This window comes from Muntiacus reevesi, chromosome 3, assembly GCF_963930625.1.
Source record: "Muntiacus reevesi chromosome 3, mMunRee1.1, whole genome shotgun sequence".
Taxonomy (NCBI): domain Eukaryota; kingdom Metazoa; phylum Chordata; class Mammalia; order Artiodactyla; family Cervidae; genus Muntiacus; species Muntiacus reevesi.
In genome coordinates, this window is record NC_089251.1 from 177308811 (window position 1) to 177331995 (window position 23185).

The following is a 23185-nucleotide window of genomic DNA, read 5'->3' on the forward strand; positions in this document are numbered from 1 at the left end:
TTCTTTCATAATTATGATGGTCTTTCTGAAGACCATTAGGGGAGAGACAACTACAACGTTTTTGAGAGAGCTCCTACATTTGCATGTTATGTAGGACTTTCGCCATGCAGAGTCTGTCTATGGACAACTCTCAGAGATATGAATTACTACATCTCCATCCCACCCATCTAGGTCATTACAGAGCACCGAGCCGAGCTCCCTGAGTAGGTTCCCACTAGCTAACTATTTTGCCCGTTGTCATCTACATATGTCAATCTTATTGTCTCAATTCATCCCACCCTGCCCCCACCCCATGTCCACATGTCCATTTGCTACATCTGAGTCTTTATTCCTGCCCTGCTAGAGTTTGACATATAGAGAGAAGTCAGAAAGAGAAAAACAAATAGTTTATACCTTTCTAAAGCCATCAAAACATACTACCAAACTGCAATATTTAGAATTAAGCAACAATCACAAAATGCCCCTATCCATTACACTGGAGAGAGATGGTGGAAGAAGGACAAAAGAATTTATCTTTTCTGGAACTCATAGAAATAGAAAAGTACAGTGGTGGTTGGCAGAGGCTGGGAGTAGGGGGAGTGGGGAGATGTTGGTCAGAGGGAACAAACTTTCAGTAATAAGAGGACTAAGTTCCAGGGATCTATGGTATAGCATGGTGACTAAAATTAACAAATACCATATTATCAGTACATGTTATATGTCAATTATATCTGAACATGAGCCTATAATTTTATGAAGTGTTAAAATAACACTAAATAACACTAAATTGTTTAAATTCTTAAAATCAGATTATTGATTTCTTAAGACTAGATCATTCATAACGAGGTGGAAGTTACACCTACCTCCCACTCTTCATTTTCTCTCATAATCCCGTGATCTTTCAGAAGACCATTAGGGGAGGGGCAACTAAAACATTTTTGAGAGAGCTCCTACATTTGTATGTTATGGTGGACTCTTGTCATGCAGAGTCTGTCTACTGGACAACTCTTAGAGATATGAATTACTGTGCATACCACATAGATGTGGAAACAGGGTTCAGACAGCTTGAAAGTGACAAAAGAGAGTGTGATCAAAGGCTGTGGAATTACATGGAAAGAGAAGTAGAGATAAAGATGCAGAGGCAGACAAAAATCTATTTTCTAGAAGGCCTTATAGTTCAACCATATCTAAAATCATTTAATTCAAACATTTTGTTTATTATGAGAATATGAATATTGACACCCTATTCCTGTGTCAGGAGTGGACTAGACCCTCTCAGAATTAATTTAAAATATATGTAAATTCCCAAGAAAATATTAAATGCTTGAATAAAGCTAAGACTATGCTTGTAACTTCTGCTTTTATTTTGAGGACTAACGATACATCTGCAAGTCACCATCTTTAGCAAACAGTGGAATATCTGATCTTTTTCATAGATGTCAAAATGTTTTACTGTAGACTGAGGCATGATATTTTGTTCTCAAATACCTAGGAAAGTGCTTCATAACTTCAGTGATGGAATTGCTTTCTAAGAAATTTGAATCCCATAACATCAACTAGATGTTGGCCAGGTATTGATATATCAAACAGATATAAAACAGCTCAAAGGAAATTGAAATTTTTTCATAGACAAAGGGCCAGATAAATATAAGAAAAAATTCTTACAGGTAGTCAGTGATTTCAATGTAAAACTATCAAATCAACATGTATCTTAAATTATAAAATTCATGGTTCACACGAGTATGATGAAATCAATAGTCTCATACATTCAGTCCGTTCCGTTCAGGAGCTCAGTCATGTCCAACTCTTTGCAACCCATGGACTGCAGCACAAAAGGCTGCCCTGTCCATCACCAACTCCTGGAGCCTACTCAAACTCATGTTCATTGAGTCGATGATGTCATCCAACCATCTCATCCTCTGTTGTCCCCTTCTCCTCCCACCTTCAATCTTTCCTAGCATCAGGGTCTTTTCCAATGAGTCAGCTCTTCGCATCAGGTGGCCAAAGTATTGGAGTTTCAGCTTCAGTATCAGTCCTTCCAATGAATATTCAGGACTGATTTCCTTTAGGATGGACTGGTTGGATCTCCTTGCAGTCCAAGGGACTCTCAAGAGTCTTCTCCAACACCACAGTTCAAAAGCATCAATTCTTCGGCGCTCAGCTTTCTTTATAGTCCAACTCTCACATCCATACATGACTACTGGAAAAACTAGAGCTTTGACTAGATGGACCTCTCATATATTATAGCAGTATATCTGGGAACAGTCCTTCTTGAAAGCCAACTGCCAGTGTACAACTTTTGATCCAGCAGAACTACTTATATGAATTCATCCTAACAAAAAATTACAGTCCACTAGAGTCAAATCTTTATATAGAAAGAATCCACTGCAACATTATAAGGTCAAACAGAAAAAAGTCATTTTTCCAGTTTACAAAGTACAACAGAATATCTATTACCATAAAAACCATGACTTTTTAATACAAAGAAATATAAAAAAGCTTATAAATCACTATTATGAGAGGAAGTAAGAAATCAGTATTCAAAAAGACAAAAGGATGATACAAAATATGATTCCAAATTTGTATAAATATGCTTTCCATAAATACATTTATACAAAGAAAAGTAAATTTAAATAGAGAAAGACAATAACTTTCCCTCCTGAGCAGCAGAATTAACTGGTAAGTTTTATTTTCTTCTTCCTTTCTTTCTGCATTTTACAAGAAAAGCACTTTCTCTTTAATATATTCAACAGTAAAAATGTAAATGCTATCTTTAAAACTAATGAAATCTGTTTCAATTTGCCAAACAATATTCAAGGTGGTTTGCTATATATATGCACATGTGTGTTTAAAAGCTGACTGTCATTACTGTCTTTGATGACAGTATAATTCACAGATTTTTCTGAAGAACAATTTTTATACCAATTTTTTCAAGATGAAAAACCAAGGCTCAGTAAAGTAACTGCTGTGAGCAAGGTAAGACCATTTCACTCAACACAACACAACTTTTGAGTCCAGAAAGAAAATCTCTTCACTCCCCTTCCAGGGTCCCCTCTACCATCTCTTGCTGCTTCAAAAGTAGTCATTCCACTGTATATGGGGGTGAATGGCTCCAGGACCATTAGAGTTAATAAAATACATGGATGCTCAAGTCTCTTACATAAAATGGCATAGAATCTACACACATCCTCTCATCTTCCCACATACTTCAAATCACCTCTAGATTATTTATAATACGTACTATAATGTAAATTCTATGTACATACATGTAAGTACAATGGAAATACTATGTAAATAGTTGCTCTGTGTGTTAGTAGCTCAGTCATGTCTGACTCTTTGCAACCCCATGGACCTTAGTCTATCAGGCTCCTCTGTTTATGGGATTCTCCAGGCAAGAATTCTGCTGTGGGTAGCCATTCCCTCATACAGGGGATCTTCCTGACCTAGGAATCAAACTCTCATCTCCCATATTGGAAGGCTGGGGACATCACAAATTCAAGTTATGATTTTTCGAAATCTCTGGAATTTTTTTCTTTTCAAATATTTTTGAGCTGTGGTTGGTAGAATCCAGGGATGCAGAACCTGTAGATAACAAGGATCAACTATACGGTAATTCTTTATTTAACCTCCCAAAAGTTGTTTTCAATGTAAAATGATGATAACATGGAGAACTATTTAAATGAGTACCTCCTCAATTCCTTCCAGCCCTAATCTACCACCCTATTTCCTGATACACACGTGTCCTAAATAGGTATACATCGGGAAATGGGGTGGTGGATTCCCAATCTTCAATTTCTGGTTTGTATTAAGGCAACATTCTACTATTTTATATCACTTTGAGCTGCAAATGAGATTTCTCCAAGATTGCAATAAATATTTGCTAATTTTGATTTAATTGAAAGAGCAAGGAGGTTAATCAAGAGCAATTAATCAAGAGCACAAACTACATGTTACAAATAAATAAATATGTTTTGAAATCTCCCAACAACTCTTCCAGTTATTTATAGCCTCAGAATATGCCATTCCAATTCAGTCTTAGAAAACAGTATAAAATGTGTTCCATATAATTTTCAGTAAATAATGAGCAAGTCTAAGTTTCAAATATTACAATTTCTATCATTTCTTCACCAGATGAGAAATTTCAGTTTATCTGGCAATGTGAAAAGTATTATGGATATTGAGTTATAAAAGACAAAAAGCTTAAAGATAACAGCACATGTCCTGACAAAAACCACAGCATACGTGATTAAGTCATATCATATAGAAGCAGTTTTAAATGTCAACTCGTAAGAAATGGGAAAAATTAAAACAAAAAGATGTAAATATAAACAACTTTTATAATAATCTACCAGGAGTAAATTGCTTTTGTGATAGGGTTTGTATGTCTTTCCCAAGACAGGATTAAGAAATTAAGAATTTCATCTTGATAAACTTCTACCAACTGAGAAAAATGTGAAAGTCAAAGACATTATATCAATACACAAAATGAAAAGGCCCTCCTCAACAGAAGTTATCAGTTCCAAACAGGATTTAGAAAATCTTATTAAATAGGAGTGCAAACCAAACTTTCCTATTAGATTGAATTTTTTAAAATAAATGCTTTCATAAAAGACAATCTTCTTTCTAATCTCTATAGGAATTACTAAACTATAACAAATGAGGGTGTCAACACTACAAATTTCCTGTCTTGGGAAGTCACAAACTTTAGCTGTAGACATGTGCAGCTTTTATAAAAGGAAAAATGAGAATTTTAAAATGCCTTTTGTTCAAATTGAAATGACCTAAAAGAATGAAAAGCTACAGAGCAAATATTGACCACCAGGTAAAAAGTCAAGACACTTTTAAACTAGTTTGTATTTGTCACAGTCTCAAGTTAACAAAATGTGAAAAAAGCACAAAGAGGGCAGTTGCATTTTTTTTTAAAGATCCTCACCAGTTATGTCTGCAGAGTTTCAAGTAATCTCTTCAACCATTATCAGAGTAGAGTTGCTGTTGCTTTTGAAACATTTTATCATGAAAATACCCAAGCACACAGAATAGTTGAAAGAATGGTATACTGTCATATACTGACAACCAGACTTAACAACTGGTAAGATGTTAGCACATGGATTCTAGCTAAAGAGATATATTTTATTTATTTATTTTGGGGAATCATTTCCAGATAAATCATTCATACCAACTACTTGATTCATCTGATGTCTATCCATCTCTGGAATCTATAAAATATACTTTTATAATACAGTCCCATAAAACCCCAAAATAGAATATACCCTTATGAAAACAGTTCAACCACTGCCACTATTAATCGGTGCTAGGACAAATCACTTAACCTCTCCAAGCCTCTGTCTTCTCACCTTTAAAAAATGAGGGTGCTAAACTTGAACACATCCAATGTCACCTTTGGTTATGGGCTTCCTTGGTGGATCAGACGGTAAAGAATCCGGCTACAATGTGGGAGACCTGGGTTCGATCCCCAGGTTGGGAAGATTCCCTGGAGGAGAGCATGGCAACCCACTCCAGTATCCTTGCCAGGAGAATCCCATGGACAGAGGAGCCTGGCGGGCTACAGTCCTTGGGGTCGCAAAGAGTCGGACACGACTAAGCGACTAAGCACACAAGCGCCTTTGGACATATGTATCATCTCAACACCACAACATAACTGCTCTCACTGGTTTCTTCAATCTTGACATGGAATTCAGATAAATCTTAAAACACCTAAAAGGTACAAGACACCTGGTCAGAGGCAGTCCTGTCCTCAACTCTCAGTGCTGTGGATGCATTTCTGGAAACCACTCCAGCTTTAAACCAAGGATGACATATGGTACAAGTAAATTATTGAACTATTTAATTATCATAAAGTATTGATTCTCAACTACATGAGATTTCCGAGATTTTGGTTTATATTATAATTTCTCCAAGCATTCATTAGCTTCCTATCAAGATTCACTGCTCAGCTTTTATAAATAAGCATAACAGGTCATTTAGACTTCCATTAGAAGCAATTATTTCAAAAAGAGCAAATGTTCCCTTTTCTTTCCCACCACATCACCTATCTCCCACAACGATAGGCTATGTAATGAAGCAACCCAGGATTTGCTTCAAATATTAATGCAGAACAGCAATCAGTCATTACAGTCATTAATTCAAGTTATTCACTACCTATCAAAAACCTCACTCACAAAATAGAGATTAGGCCAAAATCATCTGAGAATCATCAGAAGGTTTAATTATTGAAATTTAAGAAAGATCTTCCCCTGAGTCTCCCCAAATCTAACACGTGGCCACCAGTGTCTGAGATTAAAAGTACATAGATCATAAAAATTATGGCTGCCCTAATTTTTTTTTTTTTTTTGGCCATGTTGCATGACTTGCAAGATCTTAGCTCCCTGACCACAGACTGAACTCATGCCCTTAGCAGTGAAAGTACAAAGTCCTAACCACTGGACATCCAGGGAATTCCCAATGCCCTAATTGTAGATTGAACAAAAATGTCAGAATATTTCTTTTCACCAGATACTGCTGCCTCAGGGGCCATTAGTCACACTCAGAAGACATGGTCCCTTTCATGTAGCTCCAATGGGAATCTAAGTTGTTTGGAAATAGTATGATTTTGCTGGCAGAGAATGTACCTTAAAATGGAAGTTGCTTTCGTGCCCTAGGAAAGAAGAAAAATGAAATGATCCTGCATTGCAGAAAGATAAGAGGTGGTTGGTATACAACATTCTGCCACCTGAGACAAACATAAACTTTTAGCTAACATGTTCTTCCATTATTTCAAAAATTAATCCAGCAGTCAACAGTAGTAAACCATGTGGATAAATACTGTCATGGTTTTTGTTTGCTTGGAGAATAAAAAATTACAGAAAATCTAATATTTCCATTTAGTAATACTCTAGCCCTACATATGGAGAAGGCAATGGCAGCCCACTCCAGTGTTCTTGCCTGGAGAATCCCAGGGACAGCGGAGCCTGGTGGGCTGTTGTCTATGGGGTCGCACAGAGTCGGACACAACTGAAGTGCCTTAGCAGCAGCAGCCCTACATAGCGAATTCATGAACATTAACTTATCAATCCCATACTATCTTTCTAAAATAAATAGAATGCATATTACTCCCACTATCTAGAAACTGAGAATGGATATACCACTTGAATATTGCAAGAGATCAGACAGCAAATAAGACAATCAAATGGAGGTCTTCAGATCCCAAATTCAGCATTTTCCCCATGATATTTCACTTTTAGTTAGTTCTTTTTTCTAAAGAACTAACATGAAAAACAAATTATACATTTTGTAGTTTACAAATTATTTAGCAAAGAGTGCTGGGCATGACAACCCACTACAGCATTGCCTGGAGAATCCCTATAGACAAAAGAGCCTGGCAGGCTACAGTCCATGGGGTCACAAAGAGGTGGACACAACTGAAGCAACTTAGCACGCACTGTACAATATAAAGTTTATAAATTGTTTAACCAAAGCTATCCTAATTATTATTAACAGTTAACACATTCCAAAACTATCAGATTCTGTAAGATAAAGTCATAAATTTATCACAATAAATTTGAAAAAATTTTCCACTCTTTTAAACCTAACGTTTACAGTTTCAAACTCTTATTCCCAATCTAATGCTAAAAAGTAGAAAAGGGAGAAATCAGATTAGTGGTTGCCTAGGAATAGAAGGATATGGTTTTTCCAATAGTCATGTATAGATGTGAGAAATGGACTATAAAGAAAGCTGAGCGCTGAAGAATTGATGCTTTTGAACTGTGGTGTTGGAGAAGACTCTTGAGAGTCCCTTGGTGAGAGAGTTTCAGAAAAACAACTACTTCTGCTTTACTGACTACGCTAAAGCCTTTGACTATGTGGATCACAACTGCGGAAAATTCTTAAAGAGATGGGAATACCAGACCACAAGACCTGCCTCCTGAGAAATCTGTATGCAGGTCAAGAAGCAACAGTTAGAACTGGACATGGAACAACAGAACGGTTCCGAATAGGAAAAGGAGTACGTCAAGGCTGTATATTGTCACCCTGCTTATTTAACTTATATGCAGAGTACATCATGAGAAATGCAGGGCTGGAGGAAGCACAAGATGGAATCAAGATTGCCGGGAGAAATATCAATAACCTCAGATATGCAGATGACACCACCCTTATGGCAGAAAAAAAACTAAAGAGCCTCTTGATGAAAGTGAAAGAGGAGAGTGAAAAGTTGGCTTAAAATTCAACATTCAGAAAACTAAGCTCATGGCATCTTGCCCCATCAATTCATGGCAAATAGATGGGGAAATGGTGGAAACAGTGGCTGACTTTATTTTTTGGGGCTCCAAAATCACTGCAGATGGTGACTGCAGCCATGAAATTAAAAGACAGTTACTCCTTAGAAGAAAAGTTATGACCAACCTAGACAGCATATTAAAAAGCAGAGACATTGCTTTGCCGACAAAGGTCTGCCTTGTCAAAGCTATGGTTTTTCCAGTAGTCATGTATGGATGTGAGAGTTGGACTCTAAATAAAGCTGAGCGGCGAAGAATTGGTGTTTTTGAACTGTGGTGTTGGAGAAGACTCTTGAGAGTCCCTTGGACTGCAAGGAGATCCAACCAGTCCATCTGCAAGGAAATCAGTCCTGAATATTCATTGGAAGGACTGATGCTGAAGCTGAAACTCCAATACTTTGGCCACCTGATGCAAAGAACTGACTTATTGGAAAAGACTCTGATGCTGGGCAAGATTGAAGGCAGGAGGAGAAGGGGAAAACAGAGGATGAGATGGTTCGACGGCATCACCGATGGACATGAGTTTGAACAAGCTCCGGGAGTTGGTGATGGACAGGGAAGCCTGGTGTGCTGCAGTCCATGGACCGAAAAAAGTCAGACACGACTGAGCGACTGAACTGAACTGAACTGAGGGCTAGGAGGATGGAGGAGAGGAAACAAAGAATCCTCATGAGTAGTGGGTTTCTCTTTTTGGGGGGGAGCACAAAAACTTTTCAAAATTTGATTTGTAGCAATAGTTGCACAGTCCTGTGAATATGCTAAAAAACACTGAATTATTTGAGTGAATTGTATTGTATGTGAATTACATCTCATTAAAGCTATTTTAAACAGGAAAATAAGGAGTCAAAGTACAGCATTTTTACTTATCATAATAACATTACAAATCTAAAGACAAATTGAAATTTGGATTATTTATTCAACATTTATGAATACTTGCTCTATTCTAAACACTTTTAAAATAAGATATGACCCCAAATTCAAGAAATTGACAATACTTTAGAAAGCGAAATGGAGAAATAGACAGTGAATTTTAATACCAGAGAAAGTTAAATATAAACTATATAAAAATTAAGTACACATAAAATGTAATGGATACTAGAGTAATCCCCTGGAAATTTAGATATGTAGCCAAGTATCACTTGGCTGTGTGATCTTGGGCAGCATAAAATAATATATTAAGGCACATTAAGAACAAAGCTCTACATAAATGTAAATGCACTGTTTCCTCCTAAATAAAATGAGAAAAATGGTAAAATAACTTCTACAATTTTATATACTCCAAAGTTTTATAAGTCTACAATTTAGATTAATGCTAGACAAACTGATTTCTATCATGAATTATTTTTCATCTTTTCTTGAAAAATTGTGTCAATCTCTCATTAACAGAGTATAACTATTTTTGTCATTATCATACCGAAATGACTCACATCCAAAGGAAGGTCATTCCATTTAAGGGAGACATTCAGAAGAACTGTTTTCTTATTTCAAAGATATGAATATTGAATAATTTCAATATTATTCAATAATTTTCCATTTTAGAATGCTATCTTGGAAATGCTCTCGATGTTTGAATATCTCCAATATGCACAAACATTTTTTCTTTAAAACTGGTCTAAATTTTGGAAAAAGTCAAAAGTCAATGACATTTGACTGGTATTCAAAAGAGTAATAAGAGTAATGAAAATATTGATAAATGAACTTCATAGCCACTTCTGATAAACAAGTACCCAATGTTCTCTGAATACAGTAAGCACACTTCTATTGCCTATGTCTTCACTCATTGAGGGGTTTATTTCCAGAATGCTCTATTCAGCTCTACCTACTCTCAAGACCTCTATTAAGTATTACCTTTCTCTAAGCTCTTCTCTTACATTTTCAAGTCAAAATATATTCTCTCCTATGTTCAAACAGGTTTGAACTTTATTGAATGCTTTTGTCACATTCCATTTAGACAGTGTTTGGGTTCCCAGCACAGCATCTGGAATTCAGATAGTTTGGAATAGACTATTTGGTCCCAAAATTCAGTAAATCAGTTAATATCACTATATTTTGGTTTATATTATACAACATGGTTTCACTTTTCTTCTGAAAATTTCATAAAATAGTTTTAAATGATATCACCTATTTTCTGGGGAGAAATAGAAAAGGAGAATTCAAGCTGCCAGTAGGCATGTAAATAGTTTTGCCAGGGGAAAATTTTGCAATATATTGCAAATGTCATTAAATGCAAATTTGATCCAGTTATCCTATTCTACAATGAAAATATATCCAGGAGATAATCAGGATGGTCTTAATCATTTATGATGATGTTCACCACAGAATTGTTTATCATGAGAACATTGGTAATAACCTAATTATCTAACCATAATGGATCCCTTAAATAAATTATCCTTCAATAGAATTTATATTTACCCCATTAAAAAATCACAATATAACAAAATGTTTAATGACATGGAGAAAAATTAATGGTGTGTAATGTTTAAAAAGAAGGTTATAGAATTCCAGAGAAAACCTAATCATAAACAACAATTCCTTTGCTTTCATATCACAGTCACACAGGCATGAGGGTTGCCAATTGCCCAGAAGCTCCACGCTAGGTAGGCACACACCCACTTTCATTTTTTTAAAATTCTGAATTCTGAGTAAATATGATTTCAGATAATGTTTTCAAGCAAAAAGATTCAATACTTTTGGTATAGAAACTTTAAATTATGAATTAAAAACCAAAATCAACTGTATTAATTTGTATTAAAACGAACCAATCCATCTTCTTAGACCCACAAAATGAGTCTATTAAAAAAGCATCCAATGAACAAATTTCAATAAGAACAAAGTCTTTATCCTCTTTAGAGTTATATAGCCAGAACTCAAATATCAAAATATCTTTGAAAAGAACATATTTCACTTTGCTTAAACTTCTAGGAGAAAACAACTACATCTGCACCTCACAAAACTAGCAGCAATAAAGCATCCATTATAGATGATCTGTTTCCTCATCTGTAAAATGAAATGGTTGAACTCAATGGTTTCCAACATCTCCTCTTGCTCCAGGATTCTCTAGCTCATGTCTTAAAGGATACTAGCAGAAATTTATATAACTGAAAATGAAATGTACATAAATTTAGAAATAATACTATTACTTAGTTAATGTGACTTATCTTTCTATACCTTCAATAATGCAAGGTTCATTTTAGTCCAGTATAATTCCTAAAACTATCTGAAATTAAGTGTAAAGAGACACTGAATCTGGAATCAGAAAGTCTGTGTTTAGTTTAGCTTGTACCACATATAAGTTGAGCAATTACTGACATATTTCTTAACCTGCCAATTTATAAAATCTGTTTCTCCACTTGCTAAATGGGAATAGTGACAAATTTCTTTCCTACCTAGCTCTTAAGGAAAAATAATCATGTAGTAGTTAATTAATGCCATATGTATTAATGATGAAATATACGAGAAAATACACTGTAAATTCTCACACACTTTAAAAATAAAAATAAACTGCACCAGAAGTAACAAGACTTTTTTCAGTCATGGAAGCTTGAAGTTATTTTATTGCTGTGTTTGACCACTTTTCTTTCAATTTTCTTAAAGCAAAAGTAAAATAGTCTATTGTGGAAACAGTTCAATGTCTTCTTCCATTTGATGCTTTTCCAAAATTCTTACTTAAGCTTTATCTAGCCATACATTCATATCGGCCTATTATTTATTAAGCATTTAAAGGTTCTTTCTGCTTTTATAAATGAGCTTTGTTATAAATTAATCTTCTAGAATTCCACAGAACTGAACAAACTAGAAGAAGAAAAATGAAAAGAAATCCTCTGATGCACTTCATATGCTTTCCAATTTCAATTATTTGGATTCATTTACCTTGCCCAGAAGTGAATATACTTTGTGAAACTGAGCAACCTACCATAGCATGAAATTTTCTCTATTCTTCTATCTCTATGGTAGGAGTTCTACTAATTGCTTATTTTAGAGGGCTAAAAATAAACTACCAAATATACCAAGAGAAGCAAGAAGTGCTCACAGTCACTACTAAGGGGAGTGTATAATGTCTGTACATTTAAAATCTATCAGTGCATTCCTCTTGGAAATTTCCCCTTGAAATTTAATAAACTCTATCCCTAGGTTAAACACAAATCACCAATATTTTAGTTTAAATTTTCAGTACTCTAAAGGAAATCTTTTATCCGTAGTCATAATGCTATACCAATGCTGTCAAAATGGCTGTTTGTCCCCGATTTCTAGATTACAAATCTAGACTAAAGCAAATAATGATATCCTGGCTGTTAAACAATTTAGAAGGAAATCCTGTAGAATGGTTTCAATTATTTTTTAGTTAATTAGGAAACCATTACCTCATACTGATTACACTGCTTTAGCTAAAAGTCACTGATAGCATGAGTTTTCTGATTAACAAAATGTTAATTTGATAATTTTTTAAAAATAATTTTGAGATACACGTTGACTTGAGGAGCTATGTAAAATACAGATCAGGAAGTCATATAAATAATGCTGCTGCTTTTGGAGGCCAGAAGAAAATATCTGATGACAAATAGGGAGGTAGATACTGTCTTTCTTGACCCGCCGCGCTTTAAGCTATAATCTGAACCCACTGAGAAAGAAGAAACACAGTGAGAATAAAGGAAGTAAACTTCCCGGGTGTCCACACAGCCTTGAGGCAACATCCCCAGCACACTGATGGAGATGGGGAAGCTATAAGTAAGTCCTTCCACATTTGGCATTTTTCTCCCATTAAATACCTCAGGCTTCACAAATTTTTTGAACTATCCAAAATGTGTTCATCATACAACCAAGAAGAAACAGTGTTCATGTGATCAACTGGAGTTCTACCTCCAGGCGAGAGACACGACTCTGACCATTCTTGGAGTTCAAACAATATGTGTGTGATTCGATTATGGAAAGAAATTGAGGGAATCTCAGAGATGACCATCAAATATCTACATCTCAACACTCAAATAAAGACAAAGCAAAGTTCTATGACCCTAGAACACTGGAGAATTTAACTATTCACCAAATGTAAATTTTCCACCTGCAAAAGAGGACACTTAAGGGAGTAAAAAATATAAAATTTAGCTACATGGAGTGTAAATCATTTGAAGATATGCCATTCCACTCTCTATATTCTTTAAAAATGCATAATCAACCTTAAACGTGTCATCACTCAGTCGTGTCCAACTCTTTGTGACCCCATGAACTGTAGCCTATGAGGCTCCTCCATCCATGGAATTTTCCAGGCAAGAGTACTGGAGTGGGTTGCCATTTCCTTCTCCAGGGGATCTTCCCGACCCAGGGATTGAACCCAGGTCCCCTGCATTGCAGGCAGACACTTTACCCTCTAAGCCACCAGCGAAGCTCATAATCAACCTTAACTACCTCTAAATAAAGGGGGCCCCCATATGTAGACGAGAAGTGGTACATAAACTTAACTCATCAGTGAATCTGAAACTCTATTCAGAGATTATGCACCTCTGTCATCATACACCCTTATTTTTTGGCACCATAAGCTTCCACATAGCTCTCTGTTGCCTACATGCAAACACATACACTACACACAATGCAAGACATTTGTAGACATCACCTATCAATCCCAATTTCTGGGTGGAATCTTCCCATCTCTATTGTTCACAAAGTACTCAGAGGCAGCTGCTCTGGTACCACAGAAGACACGGTTTTTCAGAGATGACTGAGATCAGTACAGTTCTGAAAATCTGAGTCCTCCAGAAGACTAAGCTAAGAATAGTCAGAGTTTCACTGTAAGGATGACTCAGTAGTTACCAAAATGGTGTGTGTATATATCACGTAGGAAGAAAAAGACAACCAACTGGGTTGCAAGAAGAGAATAGTAGAAAGTATATACTCTGCTAATATTTAATAATAAATATACTCTGCTAATATTACAATGCCATATATGTATAATTTTTAAATGAAAAAATATATGCACACATATATTTAAAATATTTTTACAGGTAGCACTACATGATCAAAAAAGTTTGGAGCCGATCAAAACCATGTAAGCTAAAGTGAGTTATACACATACACACACACACACACACACACGCACATATATCTGCAGGCAAACAAGTTACATTACATAAATAAAATTTTCTAAATGCTTAAATCATGAGGAATCCAATTTATAACACTAATTTTATATTTTTCTTATTTTTCTATAATGGTTAATATCTCATTCTACTTTACAAATAGTTGCTTTTAGCATGTCCTCAAATATTTTCATAACAAATATTTTATGAAAATTGGCACTAAGGAAAAGAATGGCACTAATAAAACGTAAATTTATTCAGCTTCTAGTGCAAAGATTTAGTGATGAAATATCCCCAAGTAATCAGATAACAATGAAAACAAAAGTCCATTTTATTTTTTAATCATTTACATTCACCTTTGCTTTTACTGTACTCTATTAGGAGAAAAAATATCTTTATAGTCATTAATATTTTAAAGGAACTAAGCAATCAAAGCCAAATCTGGAAAAATTAGCATCCAGCATAAGGTGATTTTAGGTCATCAGGGCAATTTCAATGCTGTTAATTATACCTTCAAGTAAGCATCACTTATTTTTCAGTTTCCTGTCTAAATTTTATGTATGACCAGAAAGAAATATTTTAAGTGCCAAAAATACTAGTGAAAGTGTAAATAGGTTAAGAGAAGGGGAAAAGTATATTTTAACTCCAAGAGTTATAAATTCCAAGTACTTCTTTTCACTCCTTCCTAATCTTCAAAACATACAGAAAAAAAATGAGAATATTCAACACAAATTTCTAGTTCTGTCATACATAAGCTATTTTCTTATAGATAAAAGGTATATAAATATAAGCAAAAAAAGAGGTGGTATCAGAGAGGAAAAGGCCTGATGAAAGACTGAATTTCCACTTAATATGTAAAAACAGAGATCCTAAATGAAATTTAAAAGAGGGATAAACTGGATTTCAAAACACAAATATGAATTTAAAAGTCATTTTCTCAACACTATTTCCAATTCATTTCAGTCTGTAAATGTACTTACAATAGACTGCCTCTATTTTTTATGAAGAAACACTGCAACTTAGAACATTTCCTTTCTAAGAAACTAAATTTAGAGAATGTAGGAGGTATAGGAAGCGATAGTCATGATAGCATTTAAAATGTAAGGGGAAAAAAATTTACAGTGTCTTAAAGTAAACAAACACCAAACTTATTCAAACTTCTAAGTATTATACACAGAACACTACTGATAATTAAAATACAATAAAGTACTTTTGGTTGGTATAGATATTTCACTTATGTAGTATTTCAGATGGCAATTTATTTATATGCAATTCTGCAACCAAAATTTTTACTTATATTATATGAGCTAATATAGTTCAGTAATTAAGATCAGTTTTCAAAATATAACCAAGCAAATAAAATATATCCATTACTAAGTGATTTATTTCCTAGTAATTTGCCACTTCCTATAAATTTCATATATTACTGACTTACATTGACACCTGCTGGAAAGTACTGGAATTGTTTATTTCTCATTTAATTATCTGGACAGTTGTTAATTTTACTTTTGAGAAAAAAAAAATGTGAAAGATAAACATCTTAACTGAGAATAATGCAAATTTTAATTTTTTAAGAGAAAAAAATAACATTTAATTCTAAACATTTAAATTATAGTGGTTTCTTTAGTAAATTAAAATCTTAAGAAGTCAGGCCAAAGAGTATTTCAGTTGGGAACTAAGTTATCCAAGGACTTTATTAACTTAAGTTGTACTAATTTGGGAAGTAATTATGAAACTAAGCAAACTTCTCCAGTATTTGAACTTCTGCCTTTCATCTTAAAACCATCTTAATACCTTGGTCACATGACTTAAGGAAACTATCTAATTTTGTGAAAGTACATACACAAATAGATGAGAAAAAAGATCCAGTTAATGAAACAGGATGCTTTATATATTCATACTTACAGATAAAATGATAAAATAACAAGTTAGTGAGTGAGCTTTTCTTCTCTATTATCAAAACTGCTCATTTATGAACTACATAAACATTTCACCAGGATAAATTTATTATCTGAAGTGAACCAAAACACAAAACATTTGAATAAATAATATATGAATTTTTACAAGTTGTATTAAGTTTTAATGAACTTCAAATGAAAATGCTTCTATTTCTGCAAAGAATGCCCATCACCATAATCTGTCGCCTGAAACTTTTAAAAAAAAAAAAAAATTCCAGACAGAAATACATTTAATTGGCCAAAATGTAAGAAACAACAATATATGATAAAGTTAATAGAATTCTGCTTTCCCCTGTCTAATCCACTGCCATAAAATAAGCACGATTTAGGTGCTCAGACATGTCATAACGTCAGAAAAATAACATTGTCCTAGAGACAGCTGTTTGAATTATAAATGATTTTGGCTAACAGGGAAACAAGATACATTCTCAGGAATGGTACTAAGAGCATGATATGAAGGAAGAATATTGTACTGCGGTGCTGGATAAATTTCTTCAGCATTCCACTTATAACTCCCTCCTTCCTTTCTCATATCAAATCACTCCAATTTCTGACCAAATAAGAAAGTATGAACATAGTTTACATAAAACAAAACAATGGTAAAAAATATAATAGCTAACTTAAAAAATACACAGAAGCTCATTCAATGGTTTATGTTTAGGATGACGTAGTATTTGAAATTTGCAACTGTCAAACAAGTTGCCTTCTCAAAGTGTACTTAAATCCACCTGTCCAAACAAAATTCAGTTCTTCATGTTTAACTATAGTATATGAAGATTCAGGAATATGGGGGACATTTTACCATGAGATGTGTTTCTCAAGATAGTTTCTAAAATGTGTTTTAATTTTTTCATTGATAAACAATGAACTATAGAGAGATGGACAGTTTTTAATGAATCTTCTGAAAGATTATTTTAAACTTTTAAAAAATCTACTGACATTTATGTAAAATTAATTGCCCATTTAGTATTAAGAACACAAGTACCTCAGAGGTAACAGGTCTTAATGAATGTAGTTTTTGCTATTATTTTCTCCAAACAGTTCACTAGTTCTTTACAAAAAATAAGATTTTGTCAATTACAAAATAAAATATGCACTAAAATAGTACTTGCTCCTGATTCTGAAACAAAATGTAATTAAGCAATTCACTTTAACAGCTTCTACAGTCAGTCACTAAGAAAAGGAATCTTTCCTTGATAAGAACCCTGAAAGACTAGGTTTCAGAGCCCGAGAAACAGTAGAATTGTCTGACACCAGAGATCCTCATTTTCAATCACTCAGTTACCTTACAGAGCTTCTGATACCGAGGAGAAGAAACTGCCATCCTTTGTAAACGATGTAACAAAACCACAACTTTCTGCAGAGACGTTCTCACCACAGCCATCATTTTAAGTTTACCACACTTCTGCAGACACCTCAGAATTTGCATTATAAATGAAGAGCAATGATCATTTCCTCCCGGTCACTGGACAATGATTTGCCAGTTCTCTGAGCATGCTCGTTTCCAGGAAAGCATTTGAAAAATACAGGGGACTTAGGTGCTAGGCAGAAGGAGGCTGGTATTCCTTCAACTTCTTCTCAATTTAAAAAACACACACAAACGCCACCCAGAAAGCCCCCAGCAGATGCATACAGCCAGGACTTGCTCAGCCCAGTACGGCCAGACAATGAAGCAAGTTGCTGGGCAGGCAAACGCTGCCTGCTGCTGGGAGAGGAGAGCGCTCAGTAGCCAAAAAGGATATTAAGTGAAACATTAAAGCTGCAGATACAACGCAGATATCCCCGGGGAACAGAGATTCAACACATCACCAAGATGCATGCCTTGTAGCAGGTTTATATTAAGCGATCCAGTGGCATTCACTCTCTCACTTTAAAGAGAGATGCGTTCGCTGCCCGACTAAACACAGCTCTGGCTGTGTTCTATGGGATGAGTGAATAGAATAGAGCCCATGACAAACCTCGAGCAGTACAGAAAGGGATCTGACTCTAAGGATATCAGCCCAGACGTTAAGTGTTAATAAATTCCCTCTATGCAGGTCTCAGAACAGGACCATCTGAAAAAAAACAAAAAATACATGCAGGGGACTTTACCTAACACACCCTAAAAGCAGAGTCGCCCACAGGCTCTCAGATGCCTGCTTAGCTAAGAGGAAAGCCATCAGAAATCAAATTTCGAATGTCAGGCTAAGACTCCCCTAATTACCCAGTAAGGTTACTTAAAAAAAAAAAGTCTGTAATTGACATTCCAAATTACCACATTTCTCCTTAGTATCTTCATGATCTTGTTTTATTTGCCATAAAGCTGTTTTAATTTTAGAAGTAAGAAATGTAAGACATGATCTATATGCCACATAGACAAGAAGAATCCAGTACAGAATTTTGAGGTCTTATGTTTATGTGTATATATTTCAGATGCATTTTCTAAATACTTCAGCTTTGGAATACCACAGTAAATATCCACTGAGGCAAAGTACTGTTAGGTAATAAGCAAAATAACCCAGAATGATTCCATAACCAGGTTAAAGGGCACAGACAGAAACAGAAGCCAGACGTTTCTCATTATGTCCTGCCCAAATTAATAACTTGGGTAAGTCTGCATTTTCACCTTTCTGCATCACTGTCATAATTCTTTAAAAGAAACGCAGCATTTAAAAATATCCGTTTCTCTTCTTTTACTTTGTCTGCCTTCTTAGTCCTTCATTTTAGCATGATTTAAAGCCCTAAAGTGGGTCTTAGAGGGCTGCGTTTATCAAGCAGCGTTTTTGTGTTTCTGTTTGTCTATTTTTTCCCAGCAGCTGTATACTGAGACCCTCTACTGCCTCCTTCTGGAGAATCTAACAACATCAAAATATCTATGCAAAGCCCAACTCGGAAGAGGTCATCAAAGAAAGAGGTGATTAAAACTAGCAATTTTTTAGGCAAATGTATAGAAACAGGAAGTAGATTAGTAATTATTTGAGGATCAGAGAATTGGAAACAGAGGATTGACAGCCAAGGGTTACAGGGTTTCTTTTTGAGGTGATGAAAATATTCTAATTTGATTATAATAAAGGTTGCACAGCTCTGTGAATACAGTAAAAACAATGCAATTGTACAACTTAAAGGGATGGAATGGAAGGATTGTAGGGTATGTGGAATGTTAATAAGGCTGTTATACAAACTGAAGATCCTGTCCCTGAATCAACAGGTGAAGATTCCACAGTACAGGCTGCTGCTAAGTCGCTTCAGTCGTGTCCGACTCTGTGCGACCCCATAGACGGCAGCCCACCAGGCTCCCCCGTCCCTGGGATTCTCCAGGCAAGAACACTGGAGTGGGTTGCCATTTCCTTCTCCAATGCATGAAAGTGAAAAGTGAAAGTGAAGTCGCTCAGTCATGTCCGACACGGTTGGACTGCAGCCCACCAGGCTCCTCCGTCCATGGGATTTTCCAGGCAAGAGTACTGGAGTGGGGTGCCATTGCTACCTCCTAAACAGCAGAGAGCTGGGTAACAGACAAGATCTGAAACGATCTAAACAACCCAAGTCTACGCCTAGGGCAAAGAGGATACAAATTAGGCTGAAAGAGAACACAGGAGACAAAAACAGAATAATCCCAAAGCACATATTATTAGAGAGTAAAAACAGCAACCCCAGAAAGGCAACAGGGCAACAGAGTTTTACTCAGGAAAGAATCAAAACATGTTAATTAATTGGTACTGATAAAATTTAAAGCTTATATTTTGAAATATAATTAAGGTGATGATAATAATATCTTAGAATACAGGCAGGAAAATTAAAGAGCAAATGCATTTGAATTAATAGATAAACTGACTGGGAAATCAATAACAGACTTTCATTCAAAAACAAAACAAAACAAAACAAAAGTTTGTGCATCTCTGGTCAAGTTCTCGCATCTGAATACAGATCCACAATGACCACTGTGTGCTAGGCATCTTCTCCTGAACCCTCCTCAGATGCCTCATTTCCACACAGTCCAAATGGAATTTACCATCATACTCTGCACTAACTTGCACGGCTGCCCTGACTTTTTCTTTTCCTGTCGTCCCCAATCTCAGATTCTGACACCGCCTATCAGTCTTCTTTGTCAATAACCCTTCTCCTGCCCTGAGTCTACTCAAACTATCAAGTCATTAGGTCTCTTCACCGATACTGCCTCATTTCTAGTCATTTTCATCCCTGACCAGATGGCTGGAGAATCCTGTTTGGCTGTCAGTTTTGCCCAATTCAAACACATTCTCCATAAAGTCATCAGTTAGATTCCTACAAGATAAAGTCCCACTGTATCACTCTCTTGCTTAATATTCTTTAAAGACTTCTCTTCATTGCCACCAGGTTAAAATATGAAATACTTGGCAAGTCATACAAGACTGTCTATGATCTTGGAGATCAGCTCTCCAAGAGTTTTTTTCTCCAAAAAGATCAGGTTTTCTCTTGCCAACAGTCCTCTGCTGAGGAGAAAAACCTAACTGCCGTGCAGCAGGGCAATGAGACATAAATTCATACATCTATGTGATCATTTATTCTTATCAGAAGTGGTATGTATCTGGGCATACTCCCAGAAATTAATCATCTTCCCATGTGCTTCCAAACTATGCTTTATCAAAAGTTACCCAAATTCACCTTAAACCAAATACAGAATAAATTTCTTCACCTTCATGAAATATTCCCATGGCCCTGCATCCCACTGGGTTAAGACACAAAGCAAGTGCAACTAGAGAATGTGTCGTGTAAGCAGTCTACTCACACCCCTGGTACACGGAGCACACACTTGCCGAGGTCCTTATTCCATCGTTTTGTGCACACATGTCCTCCACCACTATCACCACGCCAACAGAACATGTGTTTTATAATTCCAAGTGCTTTTCCTCATTCTTTTTCTTCAACAAATATCTTTCCATTTCCAAATGAGTTTTCATTTTTAACTGTCTGTTCACTCACACAAAAGGAGAGTCATTAAAACAAAAATCCAAAAGAAAATTAAAATTCTGTTGCATCAGAAATACTAAGCAAATGGTACTAAAGCCTAAAAGTCATCTACCCATAAGGTGCCCAAAGCAAAGCCACCGATTTTCTTTTTTTAATAAAGTGAAGAGAATGCTTTAAAATTAAAAGCAATTAACAAAGAAGCAAGGGAGTGAAAACTCAGGTAAACTATCATAATGTGAAACATCCAAACCATAAATAAATGAATGTGCTTATCTTTAGGTAGAGAGATGTTAATAAGCTTTTAATAAATACCCTCTTTATTATCTCTTATGAGACAAAATAGATTATTTTAGTAACATTAAATTAGTTTCAAGAAGCATTTACCATTCATGTTATAATGTACTTTAGTCAGTAACCTCTTTTTCCTGATGCTGGTTGCCTAAGACAAGTAGTCCCATCTTAGCTATTTTTATTCAGAAAGATTTTAAACATCTCTATTTACATGTATTTTTTCCACAGTTTGAATAATTCATTAAATATTGAGAAGAGTTTTTGGCTATGTAAAAATATATCCCAGGATAAGATGTATTTAAAGACATTATTAAACTCCAAAATAGGTCTGTGTTTTACTGGTGCTCACCATCAAGGTTCACTTCAAGCCTCCTTTGTTCATTGTCTAAAAGTGTTACCTTCTCAAATGCACAACCTGCGTATGTTTGAGTTTAGCATCATTATATAAATTGAGTATCTGTGAGCATTACTGGGTCAGACTTATCATTAAATCATAAAAAAATAATATATTCTAGCATATAGCCACATTCAGAGCTCTCCATAAGTCTGCAAACATGAGATGATAGCTAAATATCTTATCAATTAACATGTATAGTGACCTCATAGGACTCCAGAGGGTAAGACAAAACACACACAAAAAGAACAGATTTATCTTCAACATTTGGCTGCTCATTCTCATTATCAAGACACAAGGGTATTATGTAATGAATCAATGAATAAAAAATAAGAAGTAATGTAAGTAAACAGATTTTTGTTGAATTAATCTTGAGAATTCAACCATCAAACACTCTAATAGTCAATAGGCAAGGGAATAAGTTATTAATAAGTCTATTCCAAGAGTCTTTTTAAAAAATTTATAACTTTTTAATGATAATAGTTTCAAACAGAGAAAATTTGTAAGAATCGGAACTGTTCCAAGAAAGTTTCTGGACCCTTCATCCAGACCCACATATCTGTTAACATTTTGATGTTTTGAGGGAAAAGATTTTCTAAGAAAGGATTCAAAAAAGGTCATCATGCTGAATTTCATAATGATGATGTTTTAGGGCCCAAGGGCAGCAGTCAGTATTTACTTAGAATTTCCACACAGAGCTCTGCATAGGCAACAGTACGGAATAATGTGATCTCTGCCCTTGAAGAACCACATGATCAACTAGGAGAGGAGGAGACAGGCATCAGATGACAATGGATCATGAGTTCAGAAGCATCAGAAATAATACCTGTCAAAATATTGTGAGAATGACACGGCATGAAGAAGTAATGAGATGTAAAACTCTGGTAAACAAGACTTCTCCAATGAAGTTGGTTTAAGACCGAATTCTAAGAGAAGGCCTGTGATTGGCAAGAATAGGTCATTCTGCACAAAGAAAATGGGAAATTCAAGGGCACTGAGGCAGTTGCACTTGGGGCAGAAAAAAGATTCAGACATGCTTCATAGGATTCCTCAAAATTCTTTTAAAGGAAAGATTTTGTATTATCATATTTCATGTGGAAGAAAATTTGAACCTCAGACTGCATTCACAATCGTAGTTATCAAGCTAAAGACATAAAAGCAATACCCTCAAGCCTAATATTCTTAGTTGCAAACTAAGCCACAGGGTCTTTGCAGCTTTTATATTAAGTATTTATAATAAATGAACAAAGAAACAACTGCATATTAAAAGGAACTGCCTGATAAATCAGGTTTCAA

General features: G+C 35.2%; 1 protein-coding gene across 8 annotated transcripts in view; it reads right to left on the reverse strand.

Annotated features, from left to right (window-relative positions):
- The window catches only part of UTRN (utrophin), a 538989-nt gene that overhangs the window by 221594 nt on the left and 294210 nt on the right, over positions 1–23185 (reverse strand). The gene's annotated exons all lie outside the window — the stretch shown is intronic.